Source organism: Neofelis nebulosa, chromosome 2 (genome assembly GCF_028018385.1).
Source record: "Neofelis nebulosa isolate mNeoNeb1 chromosome 2, mNeoNeb1.pri, whole genome shotgun sequence".
Taxonomy (NCBI): Eukaryota; Metazoa; Chordata; class Mammalia; order Carnivora; family Felidae; genus Neofelis; species Neofelis nebulosa.
Window position 1 is genome coordinate 203341859 of NC_080783.1, and position 11991 is coordinate 203353849.

The 11991-nt window shown below is 54.9% G+C and overlaps 1 long non-coding RNA gene across 7 annotated transcripts in view; it reads left to right on the top strand.

The window, feature by feature from the left end:
* LOC131505253 (uncharacterized) overlaps positions 1 to 11283 on the top strand; it is a 27203-nt gene extending 15920 nt beyond the window's left edge. For all 7 annotated transcript variants that reach the window (XR_009258328.1, XR_009258330.1, XR_009258329.1 and 4 more), the window contains 3 exons: positions 1942 to 3876; positions 5050 to 5267; positions 9978 to 11283. This is a non-coding gene — a long non-coding RNA (uncharacterized LOC131505253). The remainder of the gene's footprint in view (positions 1 to 1941; positions 3877 to 5049; positions 5268 to 9977) is intronic.
* The last annotated feature ends 708 nt before the right edge of the window (positions 11284 to 11991 follow it).

Below are 11991 nucleotides of genomic sequence, written 5' to 3' on the forward strand. Positions count from 1 at the left end.
GGACGCAGGGCTCGAACTCATGAACCATGAGACCACGACCTGAGCCGAAGTTGGACGCTTAACTGACTGAGCCACCCAGGTGCCCCTCTCAGGTGCTATTTCAGGAGTTATTCAGCATTATACCAGGTAGCCCCTCGCACCAGTCCTTTGAAGTAGGTACTATTCTACGCCACTTTATGCAGACAAGGAAGGAGATGGGCTCCAGGATGTGCCTCCGTGCTGTGGGATCTCCATTCAGACTTGGTGACAATGGCACCCGGTTGGCTCAGTCGGTTAAGCTTCCGACTTCGGCTCAGGTCATGATCTCGCGGTCCATGAGTTCAAGCCCCGCATCGGGCTCTGTGCTGACCGCTCGGAGCCTGGAGTCTGCTTCCGATTCTGTGTCTCCCTCTCTCTCTGCCTCTCCCCTGCTCGTGCTCTGTTTCTGTCTCTCTCAAAAATAAATAAACATTAAGAGAAGAGAGAGACTTGGTGAGGATGTGAGTCCCTTCCGGGCCATACCACTTTATTGCCTGAGCTCTCTTCCAGAGCCTTCTTTTCCTTGGCTACAGGAACAGCAACAATTGAGTTGGTAGTTTCTCCTTCAGCCTATGTGCCAGAGTGCCTACCATGGGCAGAGCTCCAACCAAGCCACGAAGGGCGGGGACAGTGACCGAGAGAGCAGCCTTTGTTGTCCGTAGCCACTGAGATGTGGGGGTCATCTGTTTCTGCAGCAGAGCCCAGCCCTCCCCGACTGACCTGGCGTTTCCGTGGGCTGGGACCCGAGCAGCCTCTGTGCACAGAAGCAATGCTCGCTCAGACTTGCTTACACACACCCATATAGCTTGGGTATATTTTCAAAACTGAGTTAAACACCAAACTGGATAAAAATTGAGGTCAAGCAGTGTGGCTTGAATTTCCAGAGGCTTAGCCTGTACATTTGGGGAGCTGATTTTCATGAAAATTCTGTCTGCACAGTGGATGAAGCTTTCCTCGGATGAGGCCCTCAATCCTGGATAAGGCTCACCCTTGAGATTGTTTCCAGATGCCTCGCAGGCTCCTTGAGAACAACCACTCACCTTGGCGGACAATCAGAGTCAACAATAAGTACACACTGAGAATTTACCAGATACAGCACTGAGCACGTTTCCTGCATTTTAACCTCCTAATAGGTACTATTATCGCCCCCATTTTCCAGATGAGGAAACCGAGGCTCAGAGAGGTAAGAAGTCTTGCCCAAGATCTCAAAACAAGTAGGTGCAAAAAGCAGAGTTTGAACCAAGGTCGGCCTTCTTCTAGAGCTCACATTCAAGCCACTATCTTTTGACCACGAAGGTCATCGTGATGACCCATGACCAGCTCAGCATCTGCCAGTGTCTCGTGCTGGAATTTACCATCAGATCTTCTACGGGAGATAACACCATAGTATAGAGACAGAGCCCAGAGTTAAAAGTCAGGAGCCCCGGGTTCAACTTTCAGATCCAGTTTTAGCTTACTCCATGGCTTAGGACAAATTCCTCCCCCCACCCCTGGGCCTCAGTGTTCGCAGCCGTTAAGTGGGACATTTTAACTAAATCAGCAGTTCCAGTGTTAGCTGGACATCTGAACTACCTAAGCTGGTTAAAGATACTGAACGATGGGCCCTTCCCAAGATATGCATTATCTGTGAACCCTGAGTTCACAGATGATTCGTACCCAAAGAAAGCACTGGGAACCCAGCCTCTAGGAACCTTCTATAGCTCAGCCTCTGTGAGTTCATGGAGGCAAAAAAGACCAACCCAGTAACCATGCTGGGCAGTCTGAGCCAAAGACCAAAGAAAAACCGTTTCTGGATGGTATGTCGTGGAAGAATCTAGAAGAGAAGGAAATTGGTCGGACTGTGGAAGTTGGGGTGTGGGGGTTGCAGAAGCAGAAGCTGGCTTTGGTTCGTTTTCACGGTTTCGTTTTCTCCTCGGTTTTCAGTGAAACTACCCTTCCTGGCCCCCTTGCAGTCAGGAGAGGCAGACCTGGCCATCGAAATGGGTAGAAGTGATATGCATAAAACTTGTGAGAACCTGTGCTCGCTCTCTCTCTCTCTCCCCCCGTCCTGGGGTGAACTTGGACATGAGGCATCCATGATGGAAGGAAGCTGCGTTCCTTCCAGGGGGAGCAGAACCGCCCCCACTCCACCACCACAGGCAGCGGTAAACTTAGATTGTGTTTGTTGAATGACTGCGGCTACGGGGTCATGTTCGTCGTAGCAGCTGGCGGTGCTTCCCCTGATACAGCCTGGAGGAAGCGGCACCAGAGCAGCCTCTGAAAAGGCGAGTAAGGTTTGGCGACGTGGACAGGCGGGAAGGGACGTTCCAGAGGGAAGGGACGGGGGCAGCAAAGGGGTGGGAGCCGGAATAGGACGATGTGTTTGCACCCTGCAGAGAAAGTCAGCATGATCGGTACTGAGGGCTGCCCTGGGCTCCAACCAGTGGTGTGTTGAATCCAGCCCATCCCGGCTCCGGGCAGCCGATGGTTAGCATCGTTTCCCAACTCGGTGCTCAGTGACAGCCATCACTGCGGTAGCATGACATCGGCCATGGTGGGAGTATTTACGCCATGGCAACCGGCAAACCCTCTAAGCCAGGGCTCTTTCCTCCTATTGTTATCCAGTTATCAGCATGCTACTGCTTACAGCTCACGAGCAAGTGGACCCTGCCCATCTGAGAGGCCGTGCAAGGACCAAAGACCCTGCCCCCTCTGAGCCCTTTAAGCCTCACGTTCCTCATCCGCAGAATGGGGCGCATCACCCTGCCTGCCTCCTCTGCCAGGCTGACCGCGGGCAACAGGAAATGAGATCGTGCACGTGGAGCCCTGCCTGCGTCCCCTCAGGATCATCGTTCCCGTGCACAGGACAGCCTCTGAGGGCTTTCGCTGGCCAGAGGGGCTGCTCACCCACACCGGCAGGCTGGGGGAGTGCTGGGACCTTGATGTCTGCGGGAGCAGACCTCGGCCAAGGGCAGGTGGGAGCTGAGGGGGTGGGGGTGGGGAAATAGCCCAGCCTTCTCCCCTCTTTCTTGGGACAGATGTGAGGCCCATTCCACCCCATCTCCTGGAAGTCTCCAGAGGGGCGGAGCCTCAGCTGTCCCCGCTGCGGCTCGTTCACCAGCGCGTCCTGACTCTGGGATTCTTCCTTCCCTGCCTGTTTCCCCCTTTCCCTACCGGCGCATCCCGGGATTGTTGCAGGATGCTTTTTTAACCTCGATGCCCAGGATTCGTTGTCTCGCCGCAAAGAATGAAAGGGGGGGGGCACCGAATAAAATGAGCAGCCGGCAAAAGTTTATTAGAGTATAAGGTCAGAAAGCAAGAATAGTAGGAGAGCTCTCTTTCCAGAGAAGGGAGTGAATGCCCGCGACTACAGGCAAGGGTCCTTGTTTTATAAGGTTTTGGTCGCCGCCCCCCTTCCGCCCCCACTCATTTCTTCTCTGGTTTTACCCTTATCGGCGTGATAACTCTAAATGCCTAGTCATTCCTTTTTGATTGGCTGGTTTCCATCGTATGAGGGGTGGTCTAGGGCCACACCATTCCTTGTGGGTCATACATTTTATGGTCGACTGCTTATTTTTAGTCAGGTCTTTGGTCAAATTCCTGAGGGGAACCTGAGGGGGAGCAGGCGGTGTCTGTAACATTCTTAAGAGGAACCTTATGCCCCCGGGAGACTGCTGTGGTCAGAGACTCCCAGCCTTGTTTCAAAATATGTGTTTTTCCCCACCCAGGGATCTCACGGCCTAACCTTTCCCTCTCTGCCTGTTTTACCCTCTCTTTCCCTATCATAGGATCACTGCCCAAAGGAACTTCTCTATTCTTATCTCAGGGTCGGCTTCTGGGGGAACCCAACCAAGATGAGCAGTGACCAGGATCACCTCTGTAAGTGCATGGAGATCACATCTGCCGCTGGCTCCGTCCCTGCAGAAACCCCAGGAGGCAAGCAGCGGGGCGTTCTCCATTCCATTTTGCAGATGGAGACACTGAGGCTCAGAGAAGAGCAGTGATTTGCTCAAGGGCGTACCACCGTCAAGGAGAAGGGTTAGAACGAGGGTGCCCATATCCCAGGGTTTTGACTTTGACCTGCTCTGGGCTCCTGGGGGGCCCTGAGCTGGCTGGGAGGATGGTCTCTACCCCCTCTGACTCCTGTCCCCTGACAGATGGGGCTGACTCTGGCCGTTACATGGGTCCGGGACTGTGAAGGGCAAATGGGCTGGCGGTAGGAATGGCCTGTTATTAAATCCATCCATCACCCTACAGGACTGACCTCATTCTGTCCTGGGAAAGCCAGTTTTGCCTGGGGGCAGCTTCAAGGGTGGGGGTGGGGGGGTGGGATGCTGACCCAGCAGGAAAGGGTAGGTGAGGGCCATGCAAGGCCAGAGTGGCTAGGGCGCGATGAGGTCAAAGACAGCTCCTGGCTATCTGCGTCCCACAGTGTGAGGACAGCCAGGGGCCCAAGGACAGGCAGAGCCATTGTAATGCTGATGGCCACCGGCACCCCCTGGGGCGGTGGCCTGAAGGGGGGGCCTTTTGGGGGGGGGGTCCTGCCTCTATTCCCCATCACTGCCTCAGCCCACCAGTATCCCAGTATCCCAAACCCCAGAAGATGGGAGTCCGGGGCCATACAGGGGCCGTGACATGAAACTTGGACGTGCCCAAGGGTGCCCACTGGTTCACTATCCAGTGAGGGCACTCGACACATGGCTCGTGTCATCCTCAGGCCACGGAGGGAATGTCCGGAGGCAGACAGACCCGGGTCAGGTGTGTCTGAGCCCCTCCTCGCCTCGCTAACCTTAGTTTCCACGCTTGTGAACTGTGGTTAGTAGTAACTGCCATCTCGCGAGAGGAATGGGGGAGGATTTGATGATAGGTCCTGTGTACAACTTGCTCAACTCAGAGCCTGGCATAGGGGACCCTTATTAAAGTGGCAGCAACAATGATGACATCAGCACCTACGGTGTCCAGGGGGCTGTGCTGAGCACGTTACATGGATTATCTTTTTGTTTTAATGTTCATCTATTGTTCAGAGAGACAGAGAGAGGGAGAGAGGGGGAGAGAGAGAGAGAGAGAGAGAGAGAGAATCCCAAGCAGACTCTGGTCGTCTGTGCAGAGCCCGACGTGGGGCCCAATCTCCTGAACCGTGAGATCATGACCTGAGCCGAGATCAAGAGTCAGACGCTTAACCGACTGAGCCACCCGGACGCCCGTTCATGGATTATCTTAATCACGGTCACGCCGAGGGAGAGGGACTATTGTTCGGCCTCCTCTTACAGGTAAGGAAGCCAGAGCTCAGAAGGGTGAAGTCACTGGCCCAAGGTCACACAGCTGCTAGGTGGCAGAGGTGGGATTTGAATCCAAGTCTCTCCGCCTCGAAGATCTGATGAGCAACCCCCCCTGGGCCTCCCCTTTGTACCCCCAGCCCCAAGTGAGGTCAACAACCCACTGGCTCGTTCATCTCATTGGGCCTTTGAGAGAGACTGCCGGGTGAAGGTTTACCGGAGGCCCAGAGAGGTCAAGGTACCAGCGGGGGGCTACAGACACGATGGGACCGGAGCTGGGACTGAACCCCAAGGCGTCTGGCTCTCTGGCCGGGCCCTCGTTCAGAAGCCTGGATGTCATCTGCAGCTCTGCTCTGGCCTTGCAACAGCCCTGCGCCCACCTCGCCCTCTCCCTTAGAAAGGCTTGGGCCCCGTGGGAGTTCCTGCATTTTTCTTCCCCCCGGCCACTGAAGTGTGGGATTGAGGCCCCATTCTTTTCTCTTCCACTGAGAGGTAATTTGCCTGGAACACGTTGAGCACTTAAAAAATTTGGTCACATTGCCACCATCTAGGTTACCATGGTGACCTGACTTTGAATTTTCTTCCCAGGGGGAGTTGGTAATAATTAATACAGCACTCAGCTCTGCTGCCCACAGCGAGTGTGGGGAGCATCACGGAGCTGCCCTGGGACTCACTTCCCCAGGGGAAAGCAGGGTCTCCCCCTCCCAGCAGGGGCCTGGCGTTCCCCAGGGAGACAGGGAGGGGAGAGGACACCCCAACCCTGCCCACCTCTTCAGCAGCCCTGGTTGCCATGTCATGGGAGCCCGACTAGACCTAGACTGGAGAGCTCCCTTTTACCAATGGAATTTGCAGCTCAAGAGAGGAAGTGACTTGTTCAAGGCCACACGACAGGATCCAGGCGGCAGCAGCCTCGGGCTGGAAGGCTGGATTCCCGAACCGTTCGTGGCTGCCAAGGTTGGGGAAGCCCAGCTCTGAAACTCTTCCCTCCCAAGTGCATTTGAGCCATTTGAGACGGGGGGAAGCATGAAGCATTGCCGTCTCTGGAGCCCAAGGCAGGGCCAATGGCCCTTTGCTCAGTCGCTGTCCCTTCAGAGCTAAGTGGATTATAAGACGGTGCAGAGTGTCAGCAACCAGGCTCGGAGAGAGACTGGAAGAGAAAGTGGATGGACTGGACGGGAAGGGGAACCTGGGAGGTGGCCCCAGGAAGCAAGCGGCCTTGGGCATTTCTGCAAAGGGTCCCAAGAGGGGTAAGTGCAACGCAGGGGCATTCTGCCTCTCTGCTCCACTCCACCCACTCCTCCCCTTCATTTCTTGGTCCCCACTCACTCCAGCTCTGGATAAAGAGAAAGCCACGGAGTAGAAAGAATAAGAAGTCTCTTGAGTTCCTATTTCTCTGGTGGGGGAACTGAGGCTCATAGGGGCCTTAGAGAGGTCCACAGACCCATAGCCAGTAAGTATTTGAACTCACAGGAGTCTGTAGTGTCTGTGCTCTTTCACTGTTACCACTGGGGTAGGTTCTCTCCCTATTCCCACATCCCCCTGGTGGGCAGGGTGGCGGGCTTAGGGAAGTGTCAGCACCGAAGGAGGAGGAGGAAGTTGACTTCTCAAACTGGAGCAGGCATGGCTCAGGCAAAAAGCTAAGAACTTGGGAGCTTCGACTATGGCAGCCGGGTTGCAGCGAAAAGATAGGGAGAAGGGGTAAGAGGGGAATGGCTCTGAGATCTCTAGTCACATCCCAAAATCGGGCCCGCAGTGTTATGTTACCGCAAACAAAATAAAACAAACCTGGGACTTTAGTATGCTGCCACCAGGTGGCGTTGTCACTTGGCGGCTCATAACATTAACTGCCATTAAAATAAAAATTTCACTCATTTTTCAAAAAAAGATAAAAGTCTAAAGAATAAGATTTGCCATTATTTCACATAATTTTTAACATTTAAAACTGTTTATTTTTGAGAGAGAGAGAGAGAGCGTGTGAGTGGGGGACGGGCAGAGAGAGAGGGGACAGAGGATCCAAAGCAGGCTCCACACTGACAACAGAGAGAGCCCGACACAGGGCTCGAACCCAGGAACTGTGAGATTATGACAAAGCCAAAGTCGGGACGCTTAACTGATTGAGCCACCTAGGAACCCCTCACATAACTTTTAAAAACCAATATAATATTTCAAGAGAAAAACACCTGACATACAAGTTGGTTCTTTCCTCCTCGACCTTCAACTTTCATGTATCTACCTACTCTAAGCCCTGGGCTCTCTGGTCATTTATCTTCCCTTTCCTGTCTGACCTGGGTCGACAACTGGAGCCCATCCCTCATGGTTTCATGCCAACGCACCGGAAAGATCAGAGGACATGGGCTCAGCTCCTTTCCCTCACCTCAATTAGCTCAACTCGGGAGGTGGCTGTTTACACCCCAGGACACCCCGCACCCGTACAGCCGACTTTCCATATACCGCGGGATCTCTTCCCGCTGGGTTTTAACTCTTGACTGCCCGCCACACCAGAAGGTTGATTCTCCCAGGCAGAGACCAGAGCCCGTCCATCTGCGTCCCTGCCTCAGATCCTCACCAGACTCCCTGGCACAAGGTGATGGCCAGCAGTCTGTTGAATACATGAATTCCCGTTTCACCGAGGAGAGAACTGAGGCTCCAGAGGGAAATGAGGAGGATGGGGATGATAATTATAATGATATTTGCTGTGTGTCTACTGTGTGCCAGGCGTGTAGCAATTCACTAACTTCCCACGAGAAGTCCAGCAGGTAGAGACGAGTATTACACCCATGTATTAGGGAACCGAGGCTCCTTTGGGACGGGGAGCCGAGAGGAGGTATCCTTCGTCCATCTATTCATTTATTCGGGAAAAGTTTACCGCAGCCAGATGCCGGGTGTGTCTGGGATCCCTGGTACGTGCTGGTCCTGTGGTCAGTGAGCACCAGGGAAGCACCGCCCTCTGTCTCCTCTTCAGCTCGGCCAGCCCTCGCGTGGGGCTCTTCCCGCAGTGCCTCCCGTACGGCCCGCGACAGCAGACCAAAAATGGCTGCTGCCACCTTGAACTTCATACCCTCGCACCCAGGGGCACTTTGGGTGTGAGAGAAAGGAAGGCTCTTGCCCAGAAGACGGACAACGTTTCTTCGAATCCCTTTGGCCCTCGCTGGGTTGCGTTTCCATCCCTGAACCAGTCAGGGTGACCTGAAGGACGCCTGGGCGACCTGAAGGACGCCTGGGCGGACTGGCTCTGTCCCCAGAAGCGGGGAGGCGTTGATTCCGGCCAGAGTGCAGGGAGGCGAGTCCCCTGAACAAAAGGCAGGGTCCGGGGGTGGGGGGGGGTGGGGGGGAGAAGCAGGTAGATGCTGGAGGTGGCCACACCTGCCCGCTCACTCCTGTTTCCGGAAGCCGAGAACTTGCACTGACCCCCCGCCTTGCTCTAGGGAACTAACTGCTGGGCCCTCCGAGTCCGGGAGCTCCCTGACTCCTGCCACCCAGCTCGTCCTCTTGTCGGCTGGGAGCTGGAGCCCAGACAGGGCCTCCGTCGGCTCGCCTGCCCGGAGCTGTGGTGACGGTCCACCCAGGAAGGCCCCTCGCCCTCCAGACCCTTCCTTGCACGTGCGTGATGTTCTGATGGGGCTGAATCACACTCCCTCTGCACACCTGGGCACAAAGCCCCTCGCCCCGATGGCTGAAGGAGGAGTCCCAGCTGGGGACCCAGGTGGGGGTCTCAGGGAGGCTGGGAAATTGGGAGCCAGATGCTTCTCTGCTTCCTGTCTGTGTGACCCTGCCTCGCTGTGCCCCAGTTTCCTCACCCAGGGATGGCCTGAGGGAAGACGGGTTTGGGTCAAATCAGGAATTCAGTTTAAACGTCCTGAGTCAGAGATGTCAAGAGGCATCTGGAAATACAAGTCTGGAGCTGAGGAGAGAGGTCTAAGCTGGAGATTATGAATGTGGGTGTCATCAGCAAAGAAACAATTTAAAACTCTAAAACCCAGGGAGGTGAGATTGCCTGCGGTGGGGGGGGGGGGGGCGGGGGAGTGGGAGAGGTGATGCAGGCGCGTGTGCATTAGCCCCTGTCCTCCTCGAAACTAACTCCCCCGCTCGCTTCTCGTATTTTCCTCCTGAATCAGTGGTGAGGCGGAGGGAAGGGAGGGGTGAGCTCAAGGGCTAACCAGCCCAGTGTCTGGCAGGGACAAATCCACTGAATCTGGGGGCCCTCTGACCTGGGGACCGTTTTCATCATCCCCATTTGGCAGATGAGGAAAGTGAGGCACAGGGAGTTTAGGTGACGTGGCCCAATCTCTTTCCAGCAGAAAGCATCCCGGGATGGGTGGGCGGGTCATGTCAAGCCCCTCTGTTCTCACAAGGGATTTGGTTTATTTGCAGTCAGGGCTGCTTAGCGGGCAGAGAGCAGCCTTACTCACAGGGCCTCCCCGGAGAAGCCTGTCTGTATCCGCTGTGCCAGCCTGCCCTGTGCCCAAAACACACCCCATGCCCCCGTTGGGCCGGTTGCTGTGGTGCTGGACGCATCTGTGGCTTCCCGGGGCAGTGGCTGGAAGGACACGCCGTCAGGAGAGCGAGCATGTTAGGCGGCCCGTTCCCACCTGGGGGCCCAGATCTAGAGGCCTGGAGGCTGCAACATGCATTCCCAAAGCTGTTTCTGGTATTTCAGAAAGGCTGCGCGGGTGACTTAAAACGTTGAATTCTCTTGCTTTTCAGCTCCACTGGCCACGGCGGTCGATCGGAACTTCTATGGGCTGCATTCTGAACACGCACAACGTTGCCAGTAACGGATTCCTACGTGTAGTCACTTCTGTTTGTTGGCAAAATCCTGAAAACATGGAGCTCATGGGAGACGAGGATCTTCAAGGGGCTGGGGCGGTGGGAAGGCCAGGACCCCACTGCCCTGGGCTCTGGCTACTAGAACGATTAACGTGTGGGCTTCTTGTTCTCCAGCCCCACGGCATCTTGGTTTCTCTTCTGTAACCACGTGTGTGTGTGTGTGTGTGTGTGTGTGCACACGCACTTGTGCTGGGGGCATAAGCTCTGTCTCCCACGTGGAGCTGAGGGCCCAGCACCTCCTTCCCCAGGCTCCTCTCTGTCCAGGGATCAGCCAAGGGGAGGGCCTAGGACCCAGGTATGGACTCTTCCTCTGTATTGGTCGGCTTTTGTTCTAGTAACAAATAGCCCCCAGATCTCAGTGGCTTTTTGTTTTTCTTTTTGGCTCGTGGGCATGAGGGTTGACTTTGACCCCACTCACCTCTCAGCCAGGCATGAGAAATACTGTTCTCCTGGCAGACGGAAGCAAGAGGCTAACCTGAACCACTCAGGTGCATTTAAAATCTCTGCTCAGATTGGGCCCATGTGATGTCCACTCACATTCCACAAGCCAGTTCTGACACCGGGGAGGGTGGAGGTGGAATTCTCTCCGTGCGGCTGAAGTGGATAATTGGGGAACAGTGATACAAGTCTACCACAGTCTCCGGACTCTTGCTCAAGCCTCATTCACCCCAGGGGCAGGGCCCCGGCCCGAGAGCAGTTTTCTGCCTCCCAGACCCGAAGCTGGCTGACCCCTGTCCCTCCCAGCCGGCTTCTTGGCTTCCTGGACGTGCTCGCCTCCCTTTCCACTCAATTCCCTCTTGGATTTACACTGGCCACAGTCTGTTCATATGGCTTGCGATATAAAACACCTCAGATAAGAACACAAAATAACAAATTCGAGATGATGCTAGCAGAGTTTCTTTTTGGAACCCGGAGGGCCAACACTTTAAGTTGGTAAAGATCGGTGGGATAAATGTGGTTGGCAAGGGGACTCAGGACACGGGCCTTGGAGGGAAGCCCAGGGGTCACGAGGAAGGAGGGAGCTGACAAGGGTCTGCACAGGGAAGGCAGGAAGACAGACCCCCTTCCCTCACATCTCAACTTGGCCAGCTAAACACCCAAAGACCTGGCCCCAGCTCCTGGTCCCCAGTTGCCCAGAACATATCCTCTGAGGCCCCAGCCAGGACAGAGGCTTCCTCTTATACTCGAGTTCATTTCTCAACCTTGGCTGCATAGGAGACATCTCTGGGGAATTAGCAACAACAACAACAACAACAACAACAACGTTGTTCCTCCCCAGATTCCTCCACAGCATATTAAATCAGGTTTTTTGGGGACCCTGGAGACCAGGGTGTGCAAAGAGCTCCCCGGGTGACTCTAATGAGCAACAGGGTGGGGACCCGAGGCCCCCCCAAGCTCCATTGTGCCTGGAGAGGGATGTCAGCCCCTGCGATTTCAGATCTATGGATATTTCCGCAGAAAAGAAAAAAAAATCTGGATAGTGTGAAACCTCGCCATTTTTATTTTTTTTTATAATTTTTAAATGTTTATTTATTTTTGAGACAGAGAGAGACAGAGCATGAACAAGGGAGGGTCAGAGAGAGAGGGAGACACAGAATCGGAAGCAGGCTCCAGGCTCTGAGCTGTCGGCACAGAGCCCGACGCGGGGCTTGAACTCACAAACCGTGAGATCATGACCTGAGCCGAAGTCGGACGCTTAACCGACTGAGCCACCCAGGCGCCCCTCGCCATTTTTAAATGTTAGCTCCAAGTTACTCAACTCTATGCAGGTCAGACAAAATGCGTCTGCAGGCCACTGATACGGAACCTCTGGGCCATAAACCAAGTGTTAACAGCTCTGGGCTGCTCCCATCTGCTTGGCCGGCAGGAAGCCCTGGTGCGTGAGATCAGC